Source organism: Paroedura picta, chromosome 2 (genome assembly GCF_049243985.1).
Source record: "Paroedura picta isolate Pp20150507F chromosome 2, Ppicta_v3.0, whole genome shotgun sequence".
Classification (NCBI taxonomy): Eukaryota; Metazoa; Chordata; class Lepidosauria; order Squamata; family Gekkonidae; genus Paroedura; species Paroedura picta.
Window position 1 is genome coordinate 80103516 of NC_135370.1, and position 17375 is coordinate 80120890.

General features: G+C 44.4%; 1 protein-coding gene across 4 annotated transcripts in view; it reads left to right on the forward strand.

The window, feature by feature from the left end:
• The first annotated feature begins 3587 nt into the window (after positions 1 to 3587).
• DAGLA (diacylglycerol lipase alpha) overlaps positions 3588 to 17375 on the forward strand; it is a 132141-nt gene continuing 118353 nt past the window's right edge. Inside the window, exon 1 of one of the 4 annotated variants that reach the window (XM_077321168.1) lies at positions 3588 to 3755. The gene's annotated coding sequence lies outside the window, so the exon portion shown is untranslated. Of the gene's footprint in view, positions 3756 to 3828; positions 4174 to 4378; positions 4511 to 17375 lie in introns of those variants that run through there. The other 3 variants (XM_077321170.1, XM_077321169.1, XM_077321171.1) reach the window with 3 other exon arrangements.

Below are 17375 nucleotides of genomic sequence, written 5' to 3' on the forward strand. Positions count from 1 at the left end.
CTCCATGGCGGTAACGACAGAAACTCATTCCTCAATGTTTCCAGTCCTCCATCCTGCAGGAGCTTTCAGCGTTCTGCAGGGCCTGCAAAATGGAGCTCTTCTGCCAGGTCTATGGTTGGGGTTGGGCGGCAAAGAAAATCATGGCTCCCCCCTATAGAAGTGGCGGCTATCTGCGCCCTCCTTACCCTCCCCTCCCCAGAGGTATTGCTGGGGATTGCTAAGGATCGGACAATGTTTTTGCTGCATTTTATTAATTTGATATTGTTGTATTTTATGGCTTTATGCCAGGGATTTTAATGGGCTTTTTGGATTTTTAACTGCCTCTGTAATCCACCACGAGCCTTCGGAGAGAGGCGGGATATAAATCGCAGTATAAAATAAAATAAAAATGAATCCAGTATAAGTTACCGTCAAGATTGGGGTTGGTATCATAAATAATTTAAATCAAGTTGCTGCTTTTATATTTTAATTGGCCCTTTTATTGTTGCTTTTAGTTATGCGGGTTTTATTTTCACTTATTTAAATATTACAGAGTGCTGTAAACAACATATTTGATTAAGTGTGCATGCTGTATATATATTTTAAATCAATATTTCTAGGAAAACTTCCTGGTAAGCAAACACACAGAGACATCACTTATACATCTAACATACCAGTGCTGGCAACTTAAACTTATTTGAAACCAATTGCTATTGAAATCTATGAGACTTATTTCTTAGTAAAATGTAGTCTGTAAAGCTGCAGATACAAAAAACCCTGACAGATACAAATGAACCACCACTGCCCAGGAATCCCCTAAAAAGAATTACATTTGCAGACTCAGTGCTTGTTTTTGTATTGTTGCTTGTGATGCTTTATGCTTACGGAGACCTGCAGCGCAGGCATTCATGAGACTCAACAAAGGGGGTACACAGGATGTCACGTACATCTCAATAAAAAGGCTCAAGGAACAGCCTACAAGAAGTTAAAAGCAAGAAAAAGTTGCAGTAGTTAGGGATGGATGCCTTGAATGATATGGAAGAATATGCAACCTAAATACTGACAAAAGAGGAGTTCTGGGAGCTCCCAAGTGCAAAAGGCAAATGAGGCGGAATGAACTATGTTAGTTAAATCTGCAATCCTATACAACTTAATCAAAGAGTAACTCTACTTGTGGCATCCCAGAGGCATCTGGATGGGCACACTAGCCAGAAGATTTTTAACAAGCTGGATTTTTGTTCTGCTTTAGCAAGGCAATTCATGTAAGTACTTATGAGTAAACATGGATAGGTTATAAGTAAGCAAGTGACATTCAGGCAGCTGAGGGATGTTAAAGTGGAGGATTATGGGCAGAGAGAGAAAGGGGCAAGGCTGAAGGCTTTGAAGACTGAGTTTATTATGCTTCATTACTATTAAAAGATGACTCTCCTATGCGAGTTTTTTAAAAGTGTTTTTTTCTGACTTCTCCCATTATTAGAAAAAAATTCTTCCTACTGGAGAAATAAATAGAAAGAGTAGGTAGAGCATGCTAATCTCATTTAAACTCATATAATCTCTACTCATAATATTTTAGACAAATGTTTATGTATAATAACTCTCAGATGTCATCTGCAAACCATTGCATTGTGTATGATAATAAGGCATAGATTGCCTTATTAACCTATGCTCACTAGCCAATAACTACTGTGTAATTAAACCAAAGAAAGAAAGTTGGCAAGAAAACCAGAGTAGGGCTAGAAGGTTTAGTTTTGATGGCAGAACTCAGGAGACTTGTGGTGCACATTTGTAATCCTCTTATCCTCACAAATATACAAACAAAGCACAGGCAGCAAAAGACTCCTAAGGTAGAAAGCATATCTGCTGATTTTGCATCACCTTTCCAAAGAAAACAATTGTTCCTCAGCCAACTCATGGTCCTCTCCCACCCTCTTTGACACTGCCCAAATTAAAAACATCTCCCCAGACTCTGATGATATTCTAAGTCATTAAGTACCATCCAACTCAATCTACTAGATTTGTTTGTCAAAACTATGATGGTAAACCAATTCGAAGTAAACAAGGCAGCCAAACATATCACAATATGTTTCATGAGAAAACTATCTCACTGCTGTCACTATCAATAATTCAAAATGTATCCTGCCAAAGTTCAAAAGTTGTGCCTTTTAGGCTGCTGCAGAATTGCCTTCACAGTTTATTTTGTGCTGTACCATTAATCTGGATGTGGGAGGAGAGGTGTCCCAAGGAAAAGGTTCCAACTCCCAACTGGCATGGGTGTGTACATGCTAAGTAAATAGTTTGTTCTTGAGAGCCAGATTCAGTGTCTTTCTGCTTTGTGTTACCTGCAGTAATTCTTTCCTAGCAAAGTGTCATGTGTCAATTTACTTAGAACTCTGGATAGAAACCAGAGTAGAGGGATATTATAGTATGTATAGCTAAGATCAGCATCTAGGTTTCCTGATGGATCAATCTGGGATAAGACTGAGAAGCCAATGCCTCAGACTCCATCTCTAAAATGAACCGCCAGCAAAAATGGCTGGCAACTTGAGGGCATCTCTTGGGGGGAGGGGGCTGTATTTAGTCCTGGGGAATTTAGTTACTGACCTTTATATTGTAATTGTTTTTCAACAGCTCTTCTGTGGGCCATTCTGATCAAAGTGTGATAAAAGAAGACATGCAATGAGTTGAGTGGTCTGCCTGCTACAGCAAATTACTGGCTTCAAATATACATGGAACGCCCAACTTTGTGCAGAATGTTGAAATTATTCCATCAGCTATTAAATATTCACTACATGTAATAGAATATTTTTATATTAAGTGGATATAATTATGCTCATTATGGGTATTTGTGTCTGTGTGTTTTACACCCCAAAGGCATACAAGGTTATGGGAGGAGTTTGCAGGGCCAAGGAAGATGCTGTCAGGAGGCGTCCTTTGGTATGTCTGCAAGCTGGGCGTTCTCTGCATGGTGCTTTGTGTCTCAGCAGTAGAATGTGGTTACTCCTTTAACCTAGAAGCAAGATGAAGTCTAGTATCTAGGCCGTAAGATTTTCAAGCAAACCCAGAACACTATCATGCCACATTTTGCACAGAATGTATCACCAGCACAGGACCTATTCCAATACATTCCTTGCGACCCCTGATTACCTTTCGCTCAGACTTTCTCTTTTTTTGTGCATTTCCTTTTCAAGAGTAAATGCACAAATCTACCACTCTTTAGCTCTCCTCCAATTTTGTAACAAGTTTGAGCCATGAGAGGTGGTTTCTCTATCGGAAATGATCCTTGGAATATCTGGAAGTGCCTCTAAGCACGTGCAAGAGGCATTCCCCGGCCGCTAAATAGCCAGAGCTGAGGCCGCCTGTAGAAGGAAAGAGCCGGGCTTCCTTCCAGGTCTAAGGCACGGCTTCCGGGCGGCCCTGCTCCTAGGAACACCCAGAATTCAGAAACAGCTGACGCTGCTTCCAGTCCTTCCCTGCCGATTGCCTACGGCACAATCTCGACGCCCTGCCGAGCCCCCTCTTTTGCGGGATCTCCCCGCCAATCCGCGGCTCTCGACTCGACACCAGAGGGCGCTGGCAAGCCCCGCTGTCGCCATGGTTACCGCTGGGTGCGTAGTGGCCCTTACGAAGCTGACGCAGTGGGCGGCCCTGCGGGCGGAGGCGGCCCTGGCAGGGGCGGAGGCGGCATTGGAGAATTGGGGGGCCGGTGAGCCCCGAGATGGAGGCATCGGTGGTGGCCCTGGCCCGGCGGAGGCGGCGCCGGAGGCGGCGGCAAAGGGGTGAGCGGGGCGGGCGGGGCGGCTGCGATGACGTGTCCGGCGGGGGGGGGGGCCTGAGAGGCCAAGGGGGATGACGGGCGGGCGGGCGGCTGCCCCCTCTCCTCGGGCTGCGGGGGAGGAGTGACCGCGCGCCCCTGGCATGAGCGCCGCGGCGCCAGAGACCTCCTCCTGCTCCCGCGAGGCAGCCAGGAATGCCCGTGCCCGGGCAGATGGGGACGCGGGCAGGAGACGCGAGGGCTGCCCCCCGGCCGCACCGCCAGGAGTGGAGGGCCCCGTTGCCATGGTGAGGGAGGAAGCCTCCCTCGCCCCTTCTCCACGAGCATGGGAGTTTGGCGGGTAAGAAGCAGCGCCCCCGGCAGCGCTCGTGCCCGAACAGGTGCCTGCTGGCGAGCCTCTCCTCCTCTCCTCTCCTGCCCCGGTGAGCAGGAGGGCGCGCGGGTACCTGGCGTCTTGGCCCGGGGGAGGGGGCGGGAGAGGGAGCTCATCCTCCGGCGGCAAGGGCCCTGGGCACCGGCCTCCGCTCTCTCCGCCCCCGCGCCCCTCTCTCCAGCACCGGGGGGGGGGAGCTGCGGTGTGGCAGGCGGGCGTGGATTCATGTGTGTGCGTGAACGGGAGGAGGAGGAGGAGAAGGAGGAAATTGTGGCCTTGGGTTAGGCATTTCTAAGATGATCCGTTTCGCTGAACGTAGTCTATCTAGAGATCCCTACCCCCCTCCCAGGTGTTGATCACTGCATGCCGACTCTTGGAGTTTGCCGGTTTGTAATTATTTAGTTCATATTCGTGTGTTTGCCTTTGGATGGAAATATTTTAATCTGCATGGGGATAGGGGTTTCATTGATAAACGTTTATTTCATAGCAGAAAGTGATCTTTCTGCATTCCTGTGATGCAAGAGATATTGGTCTTTCACCTCCAAAATGGCATGATTGTCCCCTCAAGCAAATGCCTGTAGGTTAGAACATGGTGAGGTATTATGACTGGGTGAAATCTGCTGAAAGTTGCATGCATTTACATGATGAGGAAATCTGTGAGACTTAATCTTTTTAGCCAGTATTTTGCAGGGTGATCCTATGCAACGACTCTTAATTCAGTGGGACACTCTCAAGTGAATGTGCAGAGGACTGTAAATTTTAGTTGAATTAATTTCATTGAGATTGGAGCATGTATAAATCTTTCAGGAGATTGCATAGTAGGATTATTTTCTATAGGGGGTTATAATAAACTAAGAATAAGAAAATTTTTGGGTGGGCTACCTAAAACAATATAATGGGTGCACAGATATGTACAAAATCAGTAAAATGAAGGGACAGACTGTCCTGTAAATATATAGCAGTTATGGTGTAAATGCCTTCAGCCATTGCTTCTTTAAGGCTTTGGTATTCGAGAAGTACTTTGCAATAATTGAATATATGTGCAGCAGAAAAAACAGAAAAGTATGAGGTTTGTAGATCTGTGCATTGGTGAAGTAATATGGTAGAAAGGGTCATTACATGATAAACATGCTGAAGAGTTCTGATACAGTTTCAGTGGATGGAGTTCCAAACCAGTGCATTGGCCTACACTACTTGGTTTGTCCTATCCTGTATATAGAATACAGTGTTCTATTTCCTAGGAGTGTAAATGTGGGAGCACACAATGTACTAATGATGGCACGAGACGGAATCAGGTGTTTCTTCCAATTTGATGACCTGGAACAATTGACTAATTCTGTGCTGTTTCTTCAAAACTTAGGACATGAAATTAAAAATTATAATGCATAATTTAGAAGATTTTGAGGACGGGCTGTTCTGTGCTGTGCAGCTAAGGCTCACAAATCTTATGGTTCAAGAATGGACATCTTGCTTCATTTAACTATAAAGTTGTCAACCCACTTAAGAAATTCCTTCAATTAGGGGTGGGAGGCACAGAACCTAGGAATGGTGGGATTTGGGTAGGGGCGGAACTTTAGTGGGTTACAATGTCATAGAGTCCATCCTCTAAAGCAGCCATTTTCTCCAGGACAATGACTGATCTCTGTATTCTGGAGATCATTTGTAATTCTGGGAGATCTCAAGGCCACACTTGGAGGGTGGCAGCTCTCGATTACAGTAATTACTACATGGAACAATTACTTTTGCATAGTAAAGTCAAGACAGCAGAGATTTGATTGCCCACTGTGCCATATTCATGCAAACAAAGATTGCATTGTATTTGTTTATTCTGCAATTCCTCTGACATACTCAGTGGGACATACATCATTATCTCCTCCCATTTTATCCTCATAATAACCTTGTGAGGTAGACAATGCTGCAAAGAGAGTAACAGGCTTAAAGTAACACAGTGAGTGTCACGGAAGAATGAAAATTTGATTCCTAGTATCCCAGTTTGTAGTCCATTACTCTTACTACAGCACCATGCTGCTATTTGGTATTTCTATCTGGTGTTGAAAATTCTCACTGCCCCATCTGTAAAGTAACATAAGTAAGTTCCTCTGATGGGTAACCCTCAACTTGAAAGCTGCTTTGGATCACAAAGTCCTGAACCTCATCAGTAATCTGGTGCAATGGTACAGTTACCCTATAGTGCAGACTACTGAGGTTCAAAGGTAGGAAGCTACTTCAGTCCTAACTTGAGTGATACAGTGTAAGCAAGTGGCTGTTTCTCTCTTTCTAGTACTGTATGGGAATGATTGGATGTGGAAATTGGGACATGTGTATGTAAACCCAAATTTTTCTCTCTCCCCCATTTTAAGAGCATTGTAAAGAGTTTGTGATTCTGTGGTCTTCCCAGTTTAAGAATCCTTAGACTGCAATTCTTATTAATTCCCTTTTCATTTAGCTTCACGTTAGAAATGTATATCTTAACATCTAGGACTGGAGATAAGGGAGGAAGGGGGGAAGGAGAATTAGGAACTGCTTCAGTGGGTATCTGTGGCTCAATAGTAAAAGGTCTGGTTTGAACCTGATGGTTCCAGGTTAAATTCCTGACATCTCCGAGTAAAAGGATTGGGTAGTAGACGATGTGAAAGACTTCTGCCTGAGATCCTAGAGAGCTATTGATACTACCAACCTTAATAGACCAATGGGTCTGACTCAGTATAAGGCAGCTTCCTATGTTCCCTCCAGAATATAAATGCAGGCCAACCTCTCTCCAAGTCTCAGCCTCAGGGGCTTTTCGCACGCCTTCAAAATCGCACAATGGTTGCCAATTGAAAACGCTACTGATTTGCCATTATGCACAACGTCGTTGACAATCTGCCACACACCTGAAACCGATCCGCAAAAAGCGCTTCCTTGTAGCGCTTTCAGGGAAATCCCCAAAAGTGGATTCACCCTCCGGAAAGCGCTACACTCCTGCAACCAATCTGCAACACTAGCGGGAAAGTTCTGTGCGTTACCATTGTTGTGGTTTCTACAAAGTCCCTCCCCCTGGCTCTCTCCTCTGATCTTCCGGCGAAGCGATCGCCATTTTTTTTTCTCCGAGCGAGCGAAGTTCAACCCACCAGCAAGCCTGTTTAGAGGCTTCCCCGGCTTCAGTCCCTCCCCAGAGCTGTTCAGTCACTAAGCACAAACAACAGAGAAGCCCGTTTGCTGATGTATTTTCCCTTTATTTTTTACACTGTTTTCGGCCGAAAATCGGGCCCGTGAGGGGGGGATTTTTTTTTTCACTTGGGGGGAGCGTGGCAACGATGAAACGACAGCTCAAACACACCTGCCAGCTGATGGGTCTCTCTGTTGCAACGAATCAACACATATTCGTTGCAATGGGTGTGGGTTTTTTTTTTAAAAAAACCTTTCTTAAAGGGAAAGGGGCTGTTTGGGAGCATGCTAATGGCTGCCCATTGGATGCTTGACGGCCAGGGGTGGGACGAGCTCGGCAATAGCGCTTCCTTTCTAGCGATTTTTGCTGAGACCGGAAGCTTGTGGGAAACGATAGAAACGCAACTGGATTCCACTACAAAGTCAGGTATGCATAATGACGAATTGCACTATTTTAAATGGCGATTTTTCGTTCAGCAAACAATTTGCTACAAGGATCCCGGTGCGGAAAGCCCCTCAGTCTTCTATGGCTCTGCAAAGGCAATAAGCATGCTTAGTGCTTGTCAGGTTTCTTTTTTCTTCCTCTTTGGAAATGAAATATTTTTCTGTTTAACTAAGGATTCCCCTCTGTATGCAGAGTCCCCTACCTTCTATAAGTGACTCCTTTGCTGCTTCGCTGTTAGGTATAGAACTGTGAGATTCACTTTTAGATGGGATGATGGTGGTAATGATGAGATAGGAGGAGATCTTTGTTAAAAGCAAGCAGGGTTGTGTCATCAGGCATAGCTTAGCAGGTTTGATTTTTTAAAATGTCTACATTGGTATCATTCTGCACTGCTGATGGAGTTACAGCTTTCATACTGACAATATATTTTATTTACTTATTTTTACATTTATACCCTGCCCTTCCCTGGAAGCTCAGGGTGACTTACAAGAAATTATCTTGGTCATAATTTTGTAGTCCTCTTATGGTGTGAAATCAAGGCTTTTCCAAGTGATTAAGTCCCTTGTCAAATTTTGTTTAGGAATTAGTTATTCATGTATGCTTTTTGTTATGTATTGTTTATTATATTAATAGGAAAGTATCTTGTAAAATAACTGTTGATCTTAGTCATAATTCCACTACTCTACTTTAATCATGTCTGTTCTGAAGTTTTCCTTCCTGTATCTGGCCATATTCTTTATTTCAAAATGTGACCATTTGTTATTCCAGATCAGAAAGAAAATAGTGCCAGGCCTTGCCCAGCCCACAGAGTCCCATAACCAAGGTTTACTATTGTGCCAGCACTCAGTCTTGGAATCTGTTCTTAGTATAAGTAACATGTCTGGAATATAGAGAAGGGTAGGGAAAGGTTCCTGCTGGCAGCAGAGGATTGGACCCACAGTAACGGGTTTAAACTACTTATAGAATAATATTGGCTAGATATCATGAAAAGAATTCAGTCAGAGTAGTTCAGTAGTGGAATAGGCTGCATAAGGAGGTAAGGAGCTCCCCCTCACTAGTAGTCTTTAAGCAGCAGCTGGACAGATCCTGGATGCTTTAGGGCAGTGGTCCCCAACCTTTTTATCACCGGAGACCACTCAACGCCAGGGACCACTCAATGCCTTTTACTGAGGCCCGGTGGGGGAGGGGGTAGTTTACTCCTCTACTCTCAACCACTGCCCTAATGCTCTCTGATCGCTATGGTAATGTTTAAACATCCCTTCAAAATAAGATACAGACACGCCACAACAATGAACATAAGGAACATTTTATTTTCATGGAAATTTTAACTCATGACAATAACAAATCAATGGGAACCCTGAGCTTGTTTCTCTGCAATGAGATAGTCCCATCTGGGAGTGACACCCAAAGTGTGTTGTAAAGGGCCAGGGGGGATGAAGTAAAGGGCCGGGGGGGGGGGAGAAGGTGTCCTTCGGGGCCCACCTCCAATTAGTCGAAGGACCACATGTGGTCCACAGCCCACAGGTTGGGAATCGCTACTTTAGGGTTTAGGCTGATTCTGCATTGAACAGGGGTTGGACTAGATGGCCTGTATGACCCCTTCCAACTCTAAGATTATAGGATTTTTATGATTCTATGTGATGTATATGCAGTTTGCTTGGTCTCCAACCTGGTGGAATGAGTTGCCAGTTGAAATCTGGGCCCTGACAAAGCTGTCAAAATTCCACAGGGCTTACAAAACAGCACTGCTACCCCCACAGTCTTCACATAACAAAATGTGCAGTGCACTAATTGAAGCAACAACTTTGGTCAACTTCTTTTCAGCACATAGCTTGTAGAAATAGGGAATCAACAAAAATGATTAATCAGAGATATAAATGTGGATGTAAAGCATGAACATGTATGCCATATGGCAATTGTATTTCCAAAATATTGCTTGTAGATACCTGAAAATCTGTCATCTATACAAAGACATGGCTATTACTGTGGTCACTAAATATCCCTGTTCTGATTTCTGATGCTCTGTAGCATTGTAATGTGATAATGCAGTTATTTCATTTCATGTTTACTTGAAGGGAGAAATGTCACAGACTTCAGTTAAGCTGTGTAGTGAATGGTTTCATATATTGCACTTGGGAGACAACAGAATTGAAGGATGTGGTCACAGATTTGAATACATGGCTTTTGTAAATACTAGGATCCATTCCGCATGACTTCAATGTTGCAAAAGCCTTGTAAATTGTAATTTGCAGTTACACATGACGTCCCACACAATGTGCCACACTCCTGAAACAATCCCGCAAAAAGCGATTCGTTGTAGCGATTAAAGGGAAATCCAGAAAAGTGGATTCACCCTCCGAAAAGCGCTACTCACTTGCAAACAATCTACAACAGTAGCGAAAAAGACCTGTGTGTTCCCATTGTTGCTGTTCCAGCAAAGTCCCTCCCCCTGGCTCTCTCCTTCAAACTCCCGGCGAAGCAATCGCCATTTTTTTTTCTCAGAGCGAGCAGAAAACAACGAACCGGCAAGGCTTCATTCACCCAGCAAGGCTTCTCCGGCTACAGTCCCTCCACAGAACCGCTTTAAAGCTCCCCTAAGTCACCAAGCACAACACAGCCCCGTCTGCAAGTTCCCTTTATTTTTGGCCGAAAATAGCGCCCGTGCACGGGGGGGGGGATTTTTTTCACGCGGGGGAGTGTGGCAACGATGACTCGCCAGCTCACATGCCAGCTAGATGGGTCTCTACGTTAGGAGGAATCAAGGCATATTTGTTGCAGCGTGTGTTTTTCTTTTAAAAAAATAAACCTTAAAGGGAAAGGGGCTTTTCTGGAGCATGATAACAGCCTCCCATTGGCTGTTCATTTGAATGATGGCCAGGGGCGGGACAAAACACAGAAAAAAATCGCTTCCTGTATAGCGATTTTTGCGAGACTGGAAACCTGTGGGAAACGATTGAAACGCTACTGGATTCCACTACAAAGGCAGGTATGCGTAACGCCGAGATTGCACTATTAAAAATAGCGTTTCCTCTTTCAAGAACCAATTGGCAACATTGGTCCTTGTGCGGAATGGGCCTAGTATTTTCAGACTTGGTTTTCCCATTGATTATATTGGGTGATATTTGTGGTGAGATCTTCAGTGCAATTCTGAAGGGCACATAAGTTCTCTTAAGGGATGTAGGGATATCTGACAATTCCCTTCTCCCTTCCACTTGGCTCTCTGAAATTTTATTGCTGGTGTGTGTATGTGTGTGGAGGAGGCAATGGAGGAGCCTAGTGAGAGTCTGCAGTGGGAGAAAGAATCAGCAGAAATAACTGCTGAAATTCCCTAGGCTGTAAGAAAACCTAAGCACTCTTCAGTCTTCAGAATGTGTGGTTGTATACAGACCAGCATTCAAATTCTATTATGTTGTAACTGAAAACTCATATAAATTTTTTTTAAGTGGCGAGGGTGTTACTGTAACAACAATAATATTTTATTTATATATATATCCCACTCTTCCTTGAAGGCTTGGATGGTATGTAACCAAGGATGTTGGACACCAAATTGTTTTGAATAATTGGGCTGGGCATGAGCTAGCAGAGGCAATAGACGACACAAAATAGTCTCTTTTTGTATCCTTTGTTGCCATCTCATAAGCATTCATAAGTGTCTGATGCTATGTTCTGATGCTTTCTCTTGCACAGTCTACTTCTCCCAGGATGAAGCATATGTCTCTTTAATTTTTAAAAAATAATGGACAACAGACATTACTATTATGCCGTAAGGCTCCTCACTCCCTCACCATACATTGCCCATATGTTACATGTGGACTATATCATAATATTGACTGTGCATTGTGAATTTTGGGACTCTTTTGGAACTCTCTTGTAAAGTCTGAAATGTGGTTAGACTGTCCTGGTAATGTATTGTCTGGATAGAGCTTTAGTTTGAAGAAACAGACTGCTATTCAGAGCTAACAGTTTGTTTTATAAAATTCAAGCAGGATACATTCATATATTGAGATGCAGCAATATGAATGAATCTAAATACTCTATAATAATAGGTCTTCTTTAAATGAATTCCTATCATATATCAGAAGGATATGACCTTAATCCTATGGTAATATGTATGTGGTTCAATCTCCAAATGTTTCTATGGTATCCACTATACAGAGGTCTACAAATATTAGCATCACCAAGTGTAAATGCTCTTTAGTAGTAGTAGGGGTCATTACTACTAATGTAAGAGTATCTTACATCACTGACGAAGATACTGAAAACGAAAAAATACCTAGGAGTTCCTTTTGATGTTTTGGAAGTTTGAGGAATTGTTGATAGTGGAATAAACTGTTATTTGCCATTGCCAGCTTGAAAATAATTTCATTTGGTTGAAAAGTAGCAAGCAGCCAAGTTTACTTGAGTTATGAAAGTTGGGTAGTAGCAATTCACCTAGCGGTTGTTGCCGAGGCCAGGCCTCGTTCAGAGACCAAAACAGTGCAGAAACTGAAACTTGGAATACTGTAGTTGCCTAGCAACAACCACTATTAGGATCTGTTTTTCTAAAAAAGCTACAGGTACTCACTTATCATTTCTGTTGTTTAGAAACCTACCTTTTTAAATATTGCATACCAGGAGCATTTTTCAGCTTTTGCCCATTTACAGTTCCTGCCACTGGCTTAAAGTACTCAAAGATTTGGTAGACTATTAGAATATAAGAGTGTTCATAAAATATACATGAATACATGTTTGTAAACAGCAGCTAGTACATGATATAATAGAAATGTAAAATTGTGAATGAATGTGGCAGGTGCCCTACCATTTCTGGAGTTGAGAGGAGAGTGAAAATTAGATATGAAATTTTTAATTTTAAATTCATGAAAAAGCTGTGTAATTATGGGGATCTTACATCACTCAAGTAGATGCAATATCTGGCTTTACACCTTTCTGCTTTGAATCAGAAATAGATGATGCTAAAAGTGTAAATAGTAACATTTCTCACCCTCCTTTTGTAAAAGAAGCACAGAGTATACATAGTTTCAGTGGTTTTAATAGAAATAGCCTACTACAATATCTGTATACATTATTATGCTGATGAGGACGGAAATTATGTACCAGAAAAGATACAGTGCAAATGAACTGATAGCACAGGGATTGCATCAGAGTCTATAGCAACCCCACTGCAACCCACCATTCCTGAAGCACCATGTAGATTATTCTCTTTTGGCATTCATAGATGTAAGCAGCTAGCCACTGTACACGAATGATGACTTACTTCTTGGATGTTACATGCCCATGACATAACTATGAAGAGAATAAAATAAACCCAGCCCCTCTCACTGTAGGGTGGATTGTGACACAACCAGTAGAAACTTTGGTATGAACACACTCCATGGAACTTGTGTATGTATGAAGTTCATTCCTTCATCAGTGTTTCATTTTGCCTGGCAAATACCGTTTCATCTGCATGTCTCCATAGCCTACTTGGCAGAGGTGTCCACTATACATGAATATACAAAGTTGTCCTATGCTGAGTAGATTCTTGGTCTATCTATGTCAGAACTGTCTGCTCTGACTGGCAGCAGGTCTTTAGAGTCTCCAGTAAAGATCTTTTGTATCATCTCTCCCTCAATCAGTCAGGGATTGTCAATGTAAATGTTCTACAATGTTTTATGTAAACTGCCCAGAGCCATATGGGAGGGTGGTGTAAAAATCTAAATAAATAAATACGATTCTATGTGAATTCTTTTTTGTTTTAAAATATTTCTTTAACTGCTAAATTGGTATATTAATTAATACAGTGTATATTTATTGTTCTTACTAGTAAAAAAGCCCATTGTATCCAGAAGACAATGGGCGCTAGCAGGCAGGGACCAGAGCGAGGGGCAGGCGAGGGACAGAGCAAGGGACAGGCTACCTGAAAGAGGAGGCGGGTGGCAGCTCCTCGGCGTCTCCTGGTTTTTGGTGGGGAGTCCCAGGCGTGGTGCGCTGGGCTGCGGCGGGTCCTGTGCGTTTATTTGATCTTCTGCGGCTGGGGGGGGTGGGTTCTTTCCGCTGCTTCCAGGAGGCCACGGCCGAGGATCGGGCCGCGCCCGGGCGCGGCCGGCCGCGCCCGCGGGGCCGCGCCCGGCCGCGCCCGCGGATCGGGCCGCGCCCGCGAGCCGCGCCCGCGGATCGGGCCGCGTGGGCGCGGCCCGGCCGTGATTCCCTCTCGGCGGCTGGAGTCTCGGTGGCTGGAGTCTTGCCGGGGGCTCCCTCAGGGGCCGGCCTGACGCGTCAGGCCGGGAGCAACTGCGAGCCGCGCTGCGCGCGGCTCGCAGTTACTGAGGCTGGGAATCAGAGGGACCAATCGGCAGGCGCTTCGCGCCTGCCGATTGGTCCCTCTGATTGTCTGTCATGAGGAAGGTTCCAATCCGGACCCTTCCTCATCCCGGACACATCCCGCCCCAGAACCCCTTACTATTTTATTTAGTCCGTGGCGCCCGCGGCGCCACGGGCGGTGTACAGATATGTTGGGTTATTAGGCTTTGTGAGATCTTGACTGAAAAAGGAAGAGTTTACCAAAAGAAATATTTCCTAAGAAAACGCTTTGCTAATGAGATTTGTTTGTTTTTGATGTGGAATACATGTTCTGGCACATTCGGTGACACAGAAATTAACTCTGGCCCTCCTACTGAGTGCACCAGAAGACCTTGAGTGGCAGGCGCCATGGACGCAACCAACTGTGGTAGCAGTGGATGAGGAGGCTGGCCCAGCTGTGGAAGTGCCACCCACCGAGTCAGGGTTACTGACTCGGTGGGTGGGAGTGGCGGGCTATAAATCTAATAATAATAATAATAATAATAATAATAATAATAATAATAATAATAATAATAATACTGCCATGACGGAGAAGGCCAGACCAGCCATGGAAGCAGAAGCTATGCAGGCTGGCCCAACTGTGGATCTGGAGGCCGCGATGACCAGGGCAGCCACGGCAGCAGAGAAATCCAGGGCAGCAGCAGTGGCAGAGCTCACAGATGCTAGCCCAGCCACGGAGTGGGAGCCCATGATGGCTGGGGTAGCTGCGGTGGCAGAGAAGGCCAGCTGATCCATAGTGGCAAAGCCCACAGAGGCTGACTGAACTGCAAAGCTGGAGCCGGCAATGGCTGTTGCAGCTGTGGCAAAGTAGAATGCTGTCCTAGCCATGGAGCTACAGCTCATGGAAGCTGATCCAGCTATGGAGCTGGAGCCCACAGAGGCTGGCCCAGCTATGGAGGTGGAGTCTGCAGAGGCCAGCACAGCCTCAGCGCCGTAGGAGCCCCGCAGCAGCTAGCCATGGGTCACCCAGCTGAGGCAGTGGAGGACCACTGAACATGGCAGCCCTCCTGCAATCATAGAATAATGGAAGGGATCTCGTGGGTCATCTAGTCCAACCCCCTGCGCTATGCAGGACACTCACAACCCTATCGCTCATCCACTGTAATCTGACACCCCCTTAAGCTTTCACAGAATCAGCCATCAGATGGCTATCCAGCCTCTGTTTAAAAATTTCCAAAGATGGAGAACCCACCACCTGAGGAAGCCTGTTCCACTGAGAAACCGCTCTAACTGTCAGGAACTTCATACAGATGTTTAGACGGAATTTCTTTTGAATTAATTTCATCCCATTGGTTCTGGTCCGTCCCTCCGGGGAAAGAGAGAACAACTTTGCTCCATCCTCGATATGACAGCCTTTGAAATACTTGAAGATGGTTACCAAATCCCCTCTCAGTCGTCTCCTCTCTTGGCTAAACAGATGTCTTGGTCTCCAAACCCCTCACCATCTTTGTTGCTCTCGTCTGGACACTCCAGTTTGTTTATATCCTTCTTCAACTGGGATGCCCAAAACTGAACGCAGTACTCCAAATGAGGCCGAACCAGAGCAGAGTAAAGCGGTACCATCACCTCCTGTGATCTGGACATGATTTGATACAGCCCAAAACCCCATTTTCCTTTTTAGCCACTGAGTCACACTGTTGACTCATGTTCAATATATGGTCTACTGAGACTCCTAAATCCTTTTCACCCATGCTACTGCCAAGATAAGTCTCCCCCATCCTATATTGGTGTATTTGCTTTTTCCTACCTAAATGCAGAACTTTCCATTTGTCCCTATTGAACTTCATTTTATTCAGTTTAGCACACTTCTCAAGCCTATCAAGGTCATCCTGTATTCTGATTATGTCTTCGGTCGTGTTTGCTACCCTTCCCAGTTTAGTCTCATCTGCAAATTTAATAAGTATCCCCTCTAAACCCTAATCCAAATCCTTTATAAATATGTTGAACAACTCAGGCCCAAGGACAGATCCCTGGGGAACTCCACTTGTCACTCTTCTCCAAGAGGATGCTGAACCATTAATACCCGTTGGGTACGATCTGTCAACCAGTCCACCTGACAGAATTAGGATCCATACTGCATTCTACCAACCGCATTCTACCAACTTGTCAACAAGAATATAATGTGGAACTTTATCAAATGCTTTACTGAAATCCAGATAAACTATGTCCACAGCTTTCCCCTTATCCAGCAAAGTAGTCACTTTCTCAAAAAAAGAGATAAGGTTGGTCTGACATAATTTGTTCTTGCAAAACCCATGCTGAGTCTTAGAAATCACAGCTCTCAGTTCCAGCTGCTCAAGGACTAACTTTGATGATTTGTTCCAAAATTTTGCCAGCTACAGATGTCTAGCTGACAGTTCGATAGTTACCTGGATCCTCTTTTTTCCCTTTCTTGAAGATGGGGACAACATTTTCCCGCCTCCAATCATCTGGCACAAAAGCTTAGGAGTGGGGAGGAAGGAGGGAATGTGCGCTTGTGTGTATGTTTCTGTGTGTTTCTGAGATGGGCGAGGGATGGGGGACAAAGTCAGAGAAGCAGAAGCTAAGGGGAAAAGGCAGGGGGGAGTGGGGGTCTCTGTGTCCGTGTGTGTATGTATGTAAGAGAAAGCGGGAGGGGGGAGGGACCAGGAAGGATGTTGTGGAAGTGAGAGTTAAGGGGTAAGGCAAGGGAGGAAGGGGGAAAGGAGTTTGTGCCAGCCCCCCTCCCTTATGTGGATGTGTTCCACATAAGGGGCAAGAATCCTTGTCAGAAGATATTTTTAAAGCCTTTTTAGATTCTATAATTTCTGTAATTATCTGCTGCTTTAGTGTTATCCCTTCCCCCATTCTTCCTGGATTAATCATTTAGTTGATTCCTTGCAAAATGTTATTATAAAATTGGTACCATGATGTCAGTAGCCACTTGGATTATGTCATTTGTTGATGTCACTATGGGCAACAGAGTCAATTGAGAGTGCGGTGACTGCTTCCTAGATTTGTAATACACATAATCCCACTTAATCATGGGACATGCAGTAACATCACTACACGTTTTATCCTGATTTGGCTGTGTAATGATGTTACTGAGATCAAATGAAGGTAATTGGGCGAGAGAGGAAGAGAGTGAGTGAGAGAGAGCACTAAGTAAATGGACAGGTGAATATTTCTACATATATCACTGCCATCAAAAACAAACATTGCTGAAAATGTTCTTGAAAAATTAGTAGTAGTTTCAGATCAGGCCTACAGATATTGAAGGAGGTATGTGGGTGTGTAATGAAGATGTATTGTAACATCATCCAATCCCAAACTTGGCCAGAGAATACAGTTCAGATCTGTAC